This window comes from Gordionus sp. m RMFG-2023, chromosome 2, assembly GCF_954871325.1.
Source record: "Gordionus sp. m RMFG-2023 chromosome 2, tfGorSpeb1-WG-v2, whole genome shotgun sequence".
NCBI classification, from domain to species: Eukaryota; Metazoa; Nematomorpha; class Gordioida; order Chordodea; family Parachordodidae; genus Gordionus; species Gordionus sp. m RMFG-2023.
This window is the reverse complement of record NC_088776.1, coordinates 18,839,690-18,857,376: the sequence shown is the minus strand read 5'-3', so window position 1 is coordinate 18,857,376 and position 17,687 is coordinate 18,839,690. Positions and strand designations below refer to the sequence as shown.

General features: G+C 25.3%; 1 long non-coding RNA gene across 1 annotated transcript; it reads left to right on the top strand.

Annotated features, from left to right (window-relative positions):
- The first annotated feature begins 1,998 nt into the window (after positions 1-1,998).
- On the top strand, positions 1,999-15,947 carry LOC135923816 (uncharacterized). The gene is made up of 3 exons (XR_010571276.1): positions 1,999-2,142; positions 2,192-2,344; positions 15,146-15,947. It is a non-coding gene; the product is annotated as an uncharacterized LOC135923816 (long non-coding RNA).
- Positions 15,948-17,687: the final 1,740 nt, after the last annotated feature.

Genomic DNA, 17,687 nt, shown 5'->3' with positions numbered 1-17,687 from the left:
TATAATATATTTTCAAACAATACCAATGATCCACAAAATTATTTTAAGCTGTAAAAAATTATTATTATAATTTGTTCGAAAGAACGATAAAGATGAAAATAAAAATTTTTTAAAATATTTTTATATGATGTTTGAATTGAATGATGAAAAAACAATGTTATTTACGTATTTAGTGCTCTCTAAGAGTTTCTGTGCGCAAACAACGACAAACCTTGCATATTATTTTTATACAATTAATAAAAATAGATAAAAAGGATATAATAATATTATACAAATACAATAATACATATATTTAATATTTAAATAATCTTCTAAGTCTATTCTTAAGGATCCTACTTTATAGAAAGCTAGCCAAATTGGTTCCCCTAAAAATATTCGTCCAGATGCGCGATATACTTATTATTTTGAATATTGTTGCTAAATAATTATAATTTTTAATTCACATTGTTCCTGCTCAAATGAATTAGATACTAAAGATATACTAATTAATATTATGGCGATACATATATTAATAATGTATTTTTTTAAATTTACCTCCTCAGCCCCATACTTATATTATATTTTCCTTTTTTTTAGAAAAATTTTGATATATAATTATTGCGATATATTGCCACTTTAATCTAAACTATTTGTGAATCTATGTTATTTCTGATTCCATGCCATTTGTGATTCCCAAGCTACACTTCCCCCAGCCGAAGGCCGGATTAGGGCACGCCTTCGTATTCATCCTTTTTTAAATAAAACGCAATCCGGCTAATTTTTTGCTATCTTTTTAAATATAATTTAAAAGAATTATGCATTCTATCAGCAAACTCATATTCATGCAAATAATAAACTATAATAATGCATTCATTGCATTAGTATTTTTGTAATTATTAATGTTCTAAATAATAACACTTTTACATTCACTTTTTTTATAGTTAGTAACGAGTATTGATAATTTAAAAATATATGAAGGTAGTACCATTGTAATGTATTTCATAATATAGAAATATCATTGCCGAAGGTGGCAAAAATTTTGTTGGGAGGTAGGTGTAGGTCTTTGAGGGGGGGGGGTAATTTACAATTAATATTCTGTCATGTGTACACTGGTTATTAGAATGATGATGAAAAGAGAATATTCTTGCTTCTTTTATTTCCACTGCAACCAGTTTCTTCCTCTTTCAAAATCAAAGTCGTCGTCTTGAGTATCGGAGCTCTTACGTTAATTATAGGTTTAGTTAATCAGCAGCTTGAGATAAAAATAGTTAAAGCTTAATCAGAAGGAGATCTTACCAAGATGGCCAAATTATGTTGGGAGAGCACATTGAGTCTATGCAATTTTTCGATACTAAGGAATTAGGAGTTCTTCAATAATTACTATGGTTCTAGTTTCATATACTTTTAAAGGTTTTGTAGTATATTTAAAAATAGGGGTAATCTTAACTCCTAAGAGCATAAGAAATGCAACTAAAAAAGGATTTTCAAATAAAAACAATTTAAGAGAGGAAATTATTACCTAACTTACAAAGAGTTTTGAATAAAGAAAAATGCAAACGTCTGAGTTATCTATAACTGGAGGTCCTATGTATTAGTTGATGTTAATTAAAGATTTAAAAATTATAGTTGTTGAGTTCAGAGCAGTTTAAGTATTCAGATTTGTTCTGATTAAGAATGAAATTCAAAGATGAACAATTCCAGTATTATATCCATTGCATTGGGCATTTTGGAAGGGGAAAATCAAAAAATAATTATCCGAATAATTTATAGGTGGGACTCGGTCAAAAGTCTAAAATAAGAGTTTGCGGTTTAAAACTTTTCTCCGGTCATTTTCCTAAATATTAAAATCAAAATTAGCAAAAAATACCAATCAAAATCAGAAATATTGCTCCCCCCCCCAATCTCTTCAATTTTTCTAAAATGATGATAGCATCTTAAATAATACCACCCCCTCCAATTCAATGACGACCTTGCATCTCCGTAATAGTAGTTTTAGCCTTCCCTTATCGCTCGACACAGTTAATAATTTTATCCGATTGTGCCTAGTTATGAAAATTATTCGAAAACATCATGTGACCTTTATTTACATCTGATTGAAAATATCATCGATTAAAGATATGAAATTTTTCATAATATTAATTACCTTTATTTTTGCCAAACCTAGTAAATATTAAAGGATTTTATATAATAGTGTAATTTTATATTTAAATAGCTAACTCAATAAAATGTTATGAATGTAAAAGTCCAAAAAACGAGTCATGTATTACAGATTACACTTCTTTTTTAGTTAATTGTGATGTAGAAGGTAGATCAATTAATAAAACAGATAGAAGAACTTGCAGAACTGTTACAACTATTCTAAAAAGTATAATAAATTATCATTTTATATATAAATAATGTTTTTAAAATTTGGCATAATTTATTTATTATTAATCTTTTTACAAGTTTTAAATACACAATTTATCAATTAAAGTAACTAGTATTCATTTTTTGAAATATAACCTTAATCTAGTAATATTTGTTATATTTTATATATAGAATGTCTCATTCAAATTTTATATAACTTTGAATTTTTCATAAATAAGCTATTTTTGATTTGAATAGTTTATAAAATTCATATTTAACATGACCACAATAGTTATTTAAAATATAAAGTAGAGATGTACAATATTATTCATGAGAATTAAAGATCTGCAAATTTTTTATAAATAAGCTATTTTTGATTTGAATAGTTTATAAAATTCATATTTAACATGATCACAATAGTTATTTAAAATATAAAGCAAAGATGTACAATATTATTCATGAGAATTAAAGATCTGCAGCCTAATTCATTTTGTATCATTAAGTTTGCACAAGTTGCCTGTCATGGCCTGTTATAAATGTTTGTACAACCCATCTCAGAGCCCAATAAATTTTTTTTTCCTGGCCTGGCTTAGTCCAGCCCAATAAAATATTTCAAAAAATTGGGCCTGGCCTGTTGAAACTTTAAAAGTTCAGCCCAGCCCATGCACAAGTTGCCCATCATGGCCTGTTATTTAAATGTTTGTACAACCCATCTCAGAGGCAAATAAATTTTTTTTGCTAATTTCCTGGCCTGGCTTAGTCCAGCCCAATAAAATATTTCAAAAAATTAGGCCTGGCTTGTTGAAACTTTAAAAGTTCAGCCCAGCCTATTAATTATTTTGTACATAGTTTCCGGCCATCATATTTTATATTTCTATATATCTAATTTTTTTCCAAATGTCAATTAAGGCTTTTATATCTCCATTTTAAGGTGATTTATTTCTATAACAACCGTTTTTAAAATAAATTGTTTTGTATATTTAAAATTGGAATGGGATCATTATAACTTGTTTTTTTTTGTGAATTTACTATTTTCTTTATAGATTTGATATTTTAATTAGTCTTAAAGTAAGAAATAAGCATATGTAATTTATTTTCAAAAAATATTTATAAAATATTATCCTGAATTCAAAAAAAATGTAGCAAAATTTTGGTTGTCAATTCAGCGAAACTTTTATTGCGAGATAGTGAGACCTTTAAAACAAATACATTACAGCAAAACTTTTATTGCGAACGTTTTAGAGCAAAGTCATTATTGTGAAACACACGCGAAGATATTAGGTCAAGGTCATTATCGTGATAATTGCTAATACTCACTATTTTATTTTGAAACATTTAATTCTATGATCATATTGATTCAATGATAGAATTTTTAATTTTCTTTAACCTTAATAAATTTATATAATGATATTAATGAACTATTTGGTTTATAATTTTTTTTATTGGAAAAAAACTTTCTTGTTATCCTGTCCTATGCTTTTCCTCGAAGTCTTATTAAGAAGTGCGACAAGGAATTCATATATTAATCATTGAGTTCATAGTTTAACCTTGATCCTTACTGGCGAAATTGCATCTGGGTTGGGCCAATATTTATTGTCTGACGAGTACTTAAATTTCATACCAGGTAAATTCTACTAAACATTTATCGCGAAACTTTTATCGCATATGTCGTTTACCGCGAAAGATTTTTATAGATAAGGTAATATCGCGAAACCAGTTCCGCGAATTTTTTTTCCCCGAAACATTTATAGCGAAGACAATATCACGAAGCCATTATCGCGAATTTATTTCCGCGAAACCTTAACGAATTCTAAGAGCGAATATGCATTTTAGCGAAACTTTTATCCCGAACCCTTTACAGCGAATGTTTTTGCGCGAATTCATTATCGCGAAACAATAAATGTATTGCGAATCCATTTATTTAAAGGAAAACAACATTTTGAATATTATGTTACCCACAAAAGTTCCTTAAATGCGAAATGTTGTATGGATCTTTTGTTACCTATTGTCTATTAAGTAAGCATGTAACCTTTATCTGATATGATAAAAAATACCAATATCTTTTTGGGCTCTTCTCACGGATAGTTCTAAATATGGAAGGGATATTTGGTTAAGATTTTTATCCCAATAAATTCATCTCCCCCCCCCCCCCCAAAAAAAAAAATTATTTTTTTTAAAATGTGCTTTATGTTATTAAAAGTAAATTTGAACAAATATTTTGAAATGCTTATAAATTTTTCCAATCAATGTAAAAAATAGTAAAAGCTAAGCTTGTTTGCTGATTTTCTCAGATTATTTTTAAAAATCATAGAAGATTTTGTTAAGTAATTTTTTTAAAATTTTCTCAGGATTATTATATTATTAAGACACAGAATAATGATTAATTTGAAAACTCAAAAAAAACATAAATAAAATAAATAGTAAATATTTCTGAGCAATATATTTAATAATGAATATAATTATTGTCATTTTCCATGGTTCATCTTCACTAAAATCTCAATTTAACATGTTTACAATTTATTTTTTGCCCATTTGTCATTTTTCTATGGTACTCCTAATTTAACATGTTTACAGTTTATATTTTTACCCATTTACTTCAAAATTATTAAAAATTTAAAATGAACGATTATGTCAATTATCATTTTTCTATGGTACATCCTTATTTAAATTTTAATTTAACATATTTACAATTTTAGCTATTTACTTCAAAAAAGTTTAAGAATAACGATCATGACAATTGTCACCTTACTATGTCACATCTTCATTTAAATTTTACTTTAACATTTAATATTTATAATTTTACCCATTTGCAAAAAAGTTTAAAAATAATGATTATGACAATTATTTTTCTATTATGCATCCTCATTTAATTTTAATTTAAAATGTTTACAAGTTATATTTTTACATATTAGCTTCAAAAAGGTTTAAAAATAACGGTCACTTTTTATGGTACATTATCATTTAAATTTTAATTTATCATGTTTAATATATTTTTACAAAAATTGTCATTTTTCTATGTTTCATCGTCACTGAAATCCAATTTACCATGTTTACAATTTAATTTTTACCCCGAGTATATAGTAATGCAAATTCGGCTCTAAAATTCTATTTAGTCGACTATGGGTCAACTAAGCCTACAAAATGGTTCCACTAAGCCTAAATGGATTAACTTTAGTCGACTATCGACTAATTCATAAAGTTTTTAGTCGATTTCCTCGTATATTAGTCTTAGTCGGAAGAACTAGACAATTAACAGCACAATTATCGCGATATTGACCTCGTGATATTAAATTCGCTATAATTCTTCGCGATATATTTAGCGAAATAGTTTTTCGCTGTAATGTATTATAGCTTTATAGGTTTCGCGATAAGGGTTTCACTATAAAAAAATTTGCAATATTGTCTTCGCGGAAAAGTATTCGCAAATGTGGATTAGCGATAAAAGTTGGTAAGGAATTTTTCCAATTTCAAAATATTTTAGAATCTTATGATTTTACGATCTTTATAGATATTTTTTTTATCTTTTCTGTTTTCTTAGGTATAAAATATTAGTTATATTTTCAAAAAAGAAATCTGAATCTAATATTAAGAGCCTTAAGTACAAAGTTTACCAAACTTTGATAAGCATTAATTCTGAAGCCCAATATTTAATGCATAACTACAATAGGATATTATTTTTTCCCCCTAAATAACTCAGAATTAAAATAACTTAAAACACCGAATTCCCAAAAGATGATTTTGCTAAGTAAAAATTTTAATTTTCTCAGAATTGAATTTAGAAAGTATAATAAATAAATTTTTACTATTTTTTTTATTTTCAAATGCATAAACATGATTTTTTGAATTTTAAAATTAATAATTATTCTATATCTTCTGGTTTATATCATGAAGGGGTGGAAGTATTTTTCCAAAAAAATATCTAAATAAGGGTATCAAATGGAGGCCAATAAAATTATTTTGAGTAGTACTATTAAAATTATCACTCTATCCTTGTAACGAGGTTTGGAGAGATTTAAATTTCTTTTACAATGAATATACTTACAAGGACATCAAATAAGCAAATAAAAATATTTTTTGAATACTATTATTTCTCTATGTTCTTTGATCTAGCTCATTGATAGAGGGGTAGGTAGAGGTCTGCATTGGGCGGGTTTTTGGACCATAAGCCCCTCTCACCCAATGTTTTAAAAAAAATTTAACCCACCTTTCCAGCCTGCCCATGGTTTTCAAAAAAAATATAACCACCCCGCCCATTAGTCTAAAATTCTTTACCCGCCCACCCTCCTGCCCCTTTAGTCTAAAATTTTCCCGTCCACCCATTATTTATAAAAATTTTTTAACTCAAGTCCGCTATTATAAAATTTAATAATGGCCATTCTTTCAATTTTTTATAAGCATCTAATAATAAAAAATTTCAGCATTACACCTCTGCAAAAAGTTTTTTGGAAATTACTATATTAAGCATAAAAAAATATTCAATTTAAATTATGAATATTTTAATTGTTTAAATAAAATATTTATGAAAATAATATAAATATAAAATTGGTATTGTATGTAATTAACAATGCAAAAATAATAATGAATCGACATTTTTTGGATTCAACACGTTTTTCTTTGTTCTAAAAACCTTACAGCAATGCTAAATCCTCTTTCATAAGAAGCACTAGTTGCAAGAATTGCCAATATTTTTCTTGCTAATATTGATAACTTTGACAAATCTCTTTCTTGTAGTTTCCACCAAAGTAATTTTAAATATATAAAAAATTTATTTAAGGAAAAAGTTTTTATGATACATAATTTTTAATATCAAGGTTCATAAAAAGAAATTTTTAATATTTACTTAAATGATTTAAAATTTTTTAACTCGCCCGCCCTCCTGCCCGTTCTTAAAAATTTTTTGCCCGCTCACCCGCCCACTTCTGGCGGGCCGAAACTCCGCCCAATGCAGACCTCTAGGGGGGTTGGCGGTGTAAAAACCTACTTTGAAAATCTCGATAAATGTATTAAATGAAAGTGAATTAAAAAATATATATTTAATTCATAGTTACAGTTTGAGCCTGTTTGGGGAACTAGGAGAGTAAAATATTCATAACATATATTTCCACATGGGTATCAAATGAAAGCTAATAAATGGATATTTATCATCTCTATGTTTTTAGAGTAAATCTGGGGGAGAGGGGATAAAAATTATAACATGATATCTTGACATGAATCTCAAATAAAAATATCTTTCGACTGTTTTGTTAATCATCTCCATCACTAAAAATAATAAGGAAGATTAAATTTTTAAAAAATATATCTTAGCATGGGAGGAGGGGGGGGGGTGTTATGACATGCGTTTATATTTAAAGAAATTTTGTGTGTAAATTATTATTGAATATGTTATTTTCCTTTAAATAAATGCATTCGCAACAAATTTATTTCATGATGCGCTATGGCTTCGCGCAAATACGTTTCGCTATAAAGGGTTCGGTATAAAATTTAGCTATAATGGGTTCGCGATAAAAATTTCGCTAGATTCGCGGAAATGAATTGGCGATAATGAGTTCGCAATATTGTCTTCGCTTTAAAATTAAAAGTTTCACTGAATTGACCTGGCAAAATTTTAATGTCCAGGCTGGTTGTTAGGCCTGACTTATAATTTTCTGTAAAATAGGGAATATTTTATTTATACATTTAATTTAGTTAGGAAGTAAAAATAAATAAAAAGAAGTAACAAAAGCGCATTGTTGTTGTTTATTGTTACTTCAAAGAATATCAAAAATTTAAGATCAAAGATATGTGAGACCCAGCCCCATTTTTTATGTATGAATTGTTTTGCCCAGCCCGGTTTATTAATTTTTATATACAAATTGCCTGACCCAACCCATTCCATTAAATTTGTTGCTCCGCCCATTAGATTTATCTTTGACGACCTCATATTTCGGGAAATTAAGCAAATTTGTGATAAAACCTATAATCCTACACAAAGCATTTTTGCAACTTGTACAGATTTTAGAAGACCTAAAAGAGTAGGAGAATCTTTAATGGAAATTATTAATAAACTTACTTCACTGGAATGTAATTATGAGTAGGATGTTGATGTCTTTGATACGAGATTGAGGGATCAATTAATTTTTGGCAGCGAAATGCGAATGGGATCTCAAGACCTAATTTCTATAGTTTGGATAAAGAATGGAAATTTATTAACAATCATGCGCTTGCTTTGGAGCAAGCAGACAAAAAAATTTATTATCAAGGTTGTGCAAAATTTTTACTGGATGTAGTTTCTACAAGAAGACTTAAACCAGATCTGAGAACCCTAACCTTTCTAACCCTCGAGATTTCATCGAAAAATCGGAACCCTCTTGAGTCTAGACTTTATTGACCCCAAACCATTTTTTTAAATTTATAGTTCAAGAATTATTTTTTTATATTTATTCTCTCAATTATGCTAATATCATAATTTATCCAATTTTTAAAACACCGATTAATATTTTAGACATATAATAAATATGATGAATATCATGATAATTTGCTTAAATAAAATTTTTCAAATACAAATATAATATTATTTTTTAAATTGTCATGTATAAGACATGTATTAATATAGATAGACTGCTCAACGTCAAATTTTATAATTGTCTATTTGGTAGTCATTTGTAAAGGAACAACCTTTATTTTAATAAGTCTATGTTTACAATGATTCTAACGTTAATTGTTTTATGAATTTATGAAATTTTTCTATTTTTTATTTAAATCGCATATAAAATTGCAAGATATAATAAAAAATTATTAATTATTTTTTAAAAATTTATATTTTAATGAATGTAGAATATTATAATCTATATATTAAATAATTTTTATAACAATATATAATTAGAAAATAAAGTTTAAAAAAAAATTCGCCACGATAGAGAATTTTTAAAAAATTTGATTTATATTTTTTTCTTTAACAAAAATAGCGGCTTAATTTACAACAGAATATGTATATGAATATATATTTTATAATATAAAATGACATAATTTAAAATTCATGTAAAAGCATTTTTTTTATTTGCAAAAATAAGGATGTATCTTTTCCATAGTATAAGCATTTATTTTTATAATTTTTTTTTACTAATAATTACATTCTGAAATTTTTAAATGATTATTATTTTTTTAAAATTATTTAGGTTTTCAATTAACAATAAAACTTTTAAGTGACCTATGCAGAAAATTTTTTAAACCATTATGTCTCTGTATTGCACATTTTTCAAATGAAACTTTTTTTATCCAACATCTGCAAATTATCATAATCCTGGTATTTTAATTCAATTAAATAAATGTAATTTTACCGGATTATTAAATTTTTCTATTAACAAAATATTTACAAGCTAAATCTAAATGGCCTATATATGTGGCAATTTCAATGGAAGAAATAAATTTCTTTTAATTCAATACCTTTTTTATTTTTTTGAATGAATTAAAACATTATTAAAAGATCTGGATGATTTTCATGATATCATCATGAGTAAAAATATAATTTTAATTAAAAATCATTATTTTATAACATCCAGGGTTGGGCAAATTTTCAGAAAAATTATATTCGGATAAAGATACTTTATGAAATTTTGTATACAAGATACAATATACTTTGGAAAAATTTCAATAAGATATAAGATACTTGTATCTTTTTAAATAAAAGTATCTAATATACAAGATACTTTTTAAAAAATTTTAAATAGTTTAAATAGTCATAATCAAAATGTATCAAGCTTTATTTTTTTAAACTCTAATATAAAATTATAAAAAATATGAAAATAAATTGTAATAATTCGATCGATATAAGGATATTTTTCATAAAAAAATGTGTATTATAATAATGAAAACATTATCAGAACAAATAATTAATTAGTAAATATCAATAAATCAACATCATAAATCAGCATTATTTTTTAATATTATAAATTTCAATTAATATGTCAAATTGGTCTATTGAACATATTAGCAAAGCTTAATAATCGTTCATCGGCAGAGGATGGTAATTATATTAAATTTAATAAATATTTCTTTTATATATTTATTACTATTTAACATATTTATATTGCACCTATTATCCTTCAAATAATTTAGGACCTTTAATTCAATGTCATTTATTGAATTATTAGAATTGGATGTGGTGAAACAAAGTAATCATTATCTTCATCAATTGAAGACTTTGATGACATATTACAGTGTTGTGATGATTTAATGAAACATATTGACGATTAAATTAAAACCCATCCATATAAAATTATAATCTTTGCAAAAATAATTAAAATATAGACAAAGCATTATTGAATTTTCTTTTACTATTCCTTTTGTTATTTTAATTATTTTTGCAAAGATTATAATTTTATATGGATGGGTTTTGATTTAATCGTCAATATGTTTCATTAAATCATCACAACACTATAATTTCAATATTATTTTTAAAAATAACTGAAGAATTATGTATTAATAAATCTCGAAGGTTTTTTTTCTTTTTCACCATCAATCCAACCATTTTTAAATCTTTTATATCAAGAATTTTCTACTGCAATAGCTAATGGTTTGCACAGAAATTTGTGATTTTTTTTTAACATTTAATATTGGAATAGCAGTTGATTTTGCTTTGTATTTTGCCATCGCTATAACCAATGTGGACATTATATGGCATTTCAATATCTCTTAGTTTTGGAAATTCTAATTTTTCACATAATTTTGGAAGTTTGATTTTAAATTTTAATAAACTAGTAAGTCTATCAAACATGCTATTCTATCTCGTACAGCAGGCATAACTAATTGTTTTCCTTAAACTGCCTTAATAAACTGCAGTTTTAGGTCTATTACTAGCATAACTTAGTACATTTGGCTAGTGCTGGATGATGAATTCTAGAAATGGTAGGAGAATCCTTAATAGCTTTCTCGACATCTGGTGCGGCAATAAGGCTTATCGTATGGTATAGACAACGAATGTGCCAAGGCATTGATATTGATGCTTCTTTAGATTCTTAAATATAAACAAATAAATAATTTTATTTGAATAAAATCTTTTATTAAATTTACGATATCATTAATATATTTTACAATTAAAGAAGTATTAAATAATACTTTCAATGACTTCGAATTCTATACATTCATCTTCATTGATGTCAAGGTCATTCTCCACACCTTCTTCCTGTGATGAAATCAATTTTTATTATAAATTTAACAACTTTTTACCTTTTGTACCGCAGTATATATATATTTTACAAAACAAACAATTAATCGTCGTACACAATTAATAATATATATATTTAAAATTCATCATATATTTAATTGCCTTTGAGGCTAATTGTTTCTATTACACTTCCATAGAATATCCAAGCTTAAAAGCTTTGATAAAATTAGATGCGTTGTCTGTCACATTGATATAACTTTTTCATCAATTCCAAAGTCACAATGGATTTCATGAACTAACTGCTATTTTGGCTTCCCAAAAACCTTCTTACAACAAGGGCCCGAGATTGTCCTTGTAAACTATCGCTTGAGAGCTTATTTAATTGAATTTATAAATAAAATAACATGATTTCATTGCCCAGTGATAAGTCATTCCAAGAAAGCTTCTAGTCAAATATCTGCAATAGTTCAGATATATGTCTGATTAACTGTTTTAAATTATCAGCTTCATATTTGAAGCTCATCAATTTTTGCAAAGATCTTCTAGAGAAAAAATTTAATTGGTAATGGTTATCAAATATAAGATAATATTTATAATAAATCGACAAGTAGAAGATATAAGAATAAGAGAAAAAAATTAAATTTACCTTCCATCATTTTAATAAATTCTTTTTGCTCAATTATGGATAATGGATGCATTCCTTTGACAAATGCGAAATCATTAACTCAAAAAACTTTAGAATCAAATGGTAAGAAGAAAAAAATATCTCAAGAAATTGACTTTCACAATTCTTTTGTTTTTTTCCGTTCGTGTAATATTTTACGATTCTTAATATGATTCCAGATGATCTCTATCAGTGAAACAAAAAATAAAATATTTTATATTAAAGATTTATTTAGTAAATTTGCGAAAGCTCATATTTTGCATAGCCCTAATTTTTTTGTAAAAATTCTATTTTGAATGATAAAATGTATTTATATTAAAATATGATATTTTTTATAAATAATTCTAATTATTACCCGTTAAAATTTTATAAATATGAAAATCAAATATTATTTTGCAAAAATTTTTTTAAATGCAATATAATGATAATCTATATATTTTATAAAAAAATTATATTTTAAGCATGTATGTAAAAATTTTAAAAAATAATATATGCAAGGTGGATTAAATATTGTACTATGTACTATCATATAAAAAAGGTATCCCAAATATGTTGATTATATTTTAAACTAGTGTTCAAATTAATAGTCTCTTTTTTTATTAATATTTATTTTCTTATTCATTCATAGATGATTTTTATATATCATTTTAATTTTATTATGAATAATTAATATAAAAATAATTTGCTATAATATTTCTAAATTTATCAACAGATTGATATGGAATATGAAATGTTAATGAATATGATTATAAATTAGAAATGTGATTTATAATAAAATTATAAATTATATTTTTAAATGCTTGACAAAATTAGATGACGAGTCCGCAGAGACACTTATAGATTTGTGGCAATCTTTACATTCTGCAGTAATTTTATTATTTGTATTATTGTGTTCATGTTGAGTGACTTGAAAAAATTTTCTATTTAAAATATTTAATTTAAATTTATAATTATATTATTCTGTAGAAGAATTATCTGACGAAGATAAAGATATTATTCTATTTTCTTCTTCAATCATTATTTTAAAATGATGGATATAAAACGTCAAATAAAATATGGTAGTTGTTTGCAAATTGCTATATGACGACCAACGTCATATATCATATTATCTTAAAATTCTAAATTCGGTTTAAATTTTTCTTTTAAATTTTAAAATAATATCATTTTAAATTTTAAGACTATTTAAATTAACTAATATAAATTTTTTTTAAAGTATCTGTATCTTTTTGAATACAAAGTTGATTAGGACACAGATACTTTTAAATAATGTGTATCTTAGATACAAATATCCGCGATACTGCCCAACCCTGTAACATATATATATTTTTACTATTTTTTAATTTACAGATATAATGTTAAAATCTTATACTTCATTTTTTTTTCTATCATTTTTATTCCTGATCACTTTATTATTATATAGAATAGGATGTGGCTTTGAAGCAAAATGCTTATCATTTTTTTTAATTATCTAGATTTCCAATTAACAATAAAGCTCTTTTAAGTAAGTAAACATCGAGTTAAAAGTGAATTTTTTTAAACAGTGCTAGATCATGAATTAAGATCTTTTAGTCATATCCATATATTAATCAAACTCATAGTTCTTTAATATAAAGACATTTTATTTCATCATTTTGAAAAGATTGCTAATATTTTTAGGCCAATAATTTTTTTTCATTAGGCTGTGTCCTAAATATATTGAAATAAATCTCAAAATTTATAAATTTTCACAAATTAATAAAGCTATGAAACATATCCGAAATCTTCCATTATTTTTTTGCAAAAAAAATAAAAAAAACGAGAATAAAATACGAAAAAACATACTTTAATATTACTAGTTTGTTCATAAAAATTACCCAAATATAAATAAATTTTGGAAAAAAATTTATTCAAATTTATTTCTATTATTTTTTAAAAAAAAAATTTTGTAAATGACGGAAAATATGTTAGATCAACTAATTTATTTTTACATTAAAAATTGACTATGTTATTTTTTTCTTTAAAATTTATAAATATAAATTTATTTATATTTAGGATAAATTTATATTTAGGATAGGAGGAGATGAAACAGAAAGTATTGATATAAATAAATGACAGATATCGACAATTGAAAGCTGCACGGCACAATAGAAAAAGAGATAAAGAGTAAAATTAATCAAGTGTGGTTAAAGTGGAGATCTTTATCTGGAGTGCTATTTGACAAAAGAATCCCACACAAATTAAAGGGAAAAATTTACAGTTCCATAGTACAACCAACTATTCTATATAGTTCGGAAACATGGCCAAACAAGGAATCAGACGAGAGAAGTCTACAAACTATGGAGATGAGAATGCTGAGGATGATTGCTGGGGTAAAGAAAGGATAAAGTGCGCAGTACAAGAATACTAAGTAGTTTAAAGATAGTGCCCATTAAGACTAAGTTAATGGTAAACAGACTTAGGTGGTATGGGCACACAATGAGAAGACCTGTGAACTACATAGGAAATAAGGTTGAAAGTTTGGAGGTGGGCAAACTTAAAAAAGGAATGCCAAAACTTCAATGGGGCCATAAAGTTAGAGCCAATAAATTAGATAAAAGAGATGGTATGAATAATATAAAGTGGAGAGAGATGTTGAAGGAGCTTACCACCAGAAAAGGTGAAAGCTAAAGAGAAAAAAAAATATTTAGGACACATCTTTATATAAAACATAATTTCCTGTTATTTTATTAACTTTTATGTTTTTATGAATATATGAGTTTATATATATTTCTTTCATTTTGTAATTTATCAATTTATCTTTTCTTCCAAAAAAATTAAAAATAACTTTTACATGAATTTAATTTATATCATTTTATATCATTTTATATTATAAAATATATATTCATATTCTGTTATAAATTAAATATTTTTATAAATTTTAATTTTTTAAATTCTCCATCTTGCGGAAATTTTCTAATTTTAATTTATATTTATATATGAATTTTTAAATGGTTAATTATTTTTATATTATATCTTATATTTTATTACTCAACAAGATAACAAACAAAAGTACATTTATAGGTATTGCAACTGGATGATTGATAGTTTTAAGCCTATAGGCTGCTTCACAACAACCAGTGCTAGTGGGGATGTAAAAGCTACCACCTGTACCTGCGATACGGATGCATGCAACTCGGCACACTTCTACTTAAATTCATTTTCGCAAAACAAAATAAAATTTATATTGACCACTATATTCATGCCTTTTTTATTGCTATATTCTCTTTTATAATTAAATTTCATACGTAATATACTTTTTTTCATTCCTACTCAATGCATATGGTATTAAATTTGTATTTGGAAAATTTTAAATATAAAACACAGGTATATTTTCTTTAAATCGATTTATTAAAATCTACTAGAAAAATGCATTAATAAAGATTAGAAATTAATAGTTTATGAAATATATAATCATATTTTACCAGGAGTGGAGGGGGAAGAATGATTTCTTAACAAATAATAATTTTTAGAGAAAATTATTAAAGTTTTTCTCTAAATAGTCCGAAATCATTTTTTTTATTTGAATGGATTGCGAAACTATATTTCCAATATGTTTTAATTATTTTATGAATGTTTAGACTCTACTTTGGATTGTCCTAATCATTTTTTTAAAAGAATTATTTTACTAGTCCGATTATTCAGAATCGTTAAATATCTTTTTTACAAAAACAAATTTGTAATCTCATATACATATAATATGTTTAACTTGCAAAATGGATTATATTGGTCTTTTTCCTTCATTAAAACCTTGCAATTATTTTGAAGAAATTGTATTTTTTTTATTCACGCGACTTATTGTAATAAAAATGGTAAATTTAATATTATATTTATACATTTTGCTTTCAATAAAAAGATACACTATTTCACCTAGGTTTTTTAATATTATCTATAATTGCCATTGGCAAAAAATTGAATTTTAATATATTAAGAACAATTTAGCTATTAAAAATGTTTATTATATTGGTTGGTTGATAAACTAATGTAAAGCACATTCATTTTGTCATAAACAAATTGCGTCGTATAATTAAATTTACTGCCAATATATTAACTATCAAATGATACCTTTTATTTAAATTTAAATACCAGAGGCACTATAATTTTATCTTAAACATGAAAATCAGGCATAAATATTATTAATAGTAAAATGAAATATTTCTTGAAATTGCCTTAAGATTTAAAAGAAAATATTTCATCTTTTATAACAAAATTCCCAAATTTTTGAAAATATGAATTAGATTTGTAAAATGATATAATATATTGTAGAGGTGTGTAGAGCAGCTATGATCATCGAAACTATTGCTGGGGGGGGGGGGGGTGACGTTTATCTTTTTCTATTATTTGAAAGAATTATTAAAGGATCTACGATCCTGAATTCGATTCTTATTTTGGCAAATTGACCAGATCGATGATTTTCTTTCGAAATAAGGATCGTGATCGAGATCATTTTGTTAATCCTTTTTTTAATAAAAAAATTTTTAAATAACAAAATATTAGTTATATTTAAAAAAAATCCATCTCCATCATAGTTATTTTAATCACTACCAATAAGATATAATAATAATGTCATTGATCACGATAACATTTACTTACGGCAGAAGTTTTCATAGGTTTTTTTAAAATATTGAATTAAAAATAAAAAATTATTACAGGTTTATCGATGCTTTTCATAGCAACAATATGTTTATTCAGTCACACAAGGGTAAAAATATGTTTATACCTTTACCTCCAAATTCATAAGATCAACTCTATAGAATAGCCGAATATAGAATTTTTTTTATTTAATTTAATCTTTATGGTATTTATTAGTGTTGTTAATTTGCTTGGTCGTAAAATTTACAACCCAATTTGGTACTCAGGCCTGCTCTGAGCACGAACCCGGGGTCCAGACCCGAGGTTCGGGTGAATAATGTTATTCCAAATAGTTCAAATAAAAATACCAAAAGTAAAGAAGCAGCTACACGCAATGGCGTTTCCTGGGGTTAGATAGTAAAGCCCTGCAAGCAACTCAGCTTCGGGTTAAAAAAAATTTAATCGGGTCGACCTAGGGCTTAAAAATACCAAAAATAATAGGATTAATATGAGTTATTATATTGATTAGCCGAGCCATTATTTCCAGTCATACGACTTTTGCAACGATTCGAAAAATTACTTTTTTTTTTAATAAAGGATAAATTAGAATTTTTCTGGGATTAGGATAAGGACAATTAGTATTAAATTTAACTTTATACAAAAATTAAAATGTTTTTATTTATATTTTTAAATTCAAATATTTTCGGACTCAGGGCTAAGGAAGATGTTAGTGCCTAGATAGATCTTGCTTAAAAATCTTCTTTGAAGATATTTTGTACAACTTTTAGAACAAGATTCCAAATTTTTAGGGATTTAAAACCTATTCCTTATTTCATTTTTTTTAAAGATTTTTAAATATAAAAATAAAAAAAAATACTGAATTTAATTTATTTATGTTTTTTGTTTTATATGTAAGTCGCCAATATATAGAAAATAATAATACTTAAATAAATTATATTATATTTATAT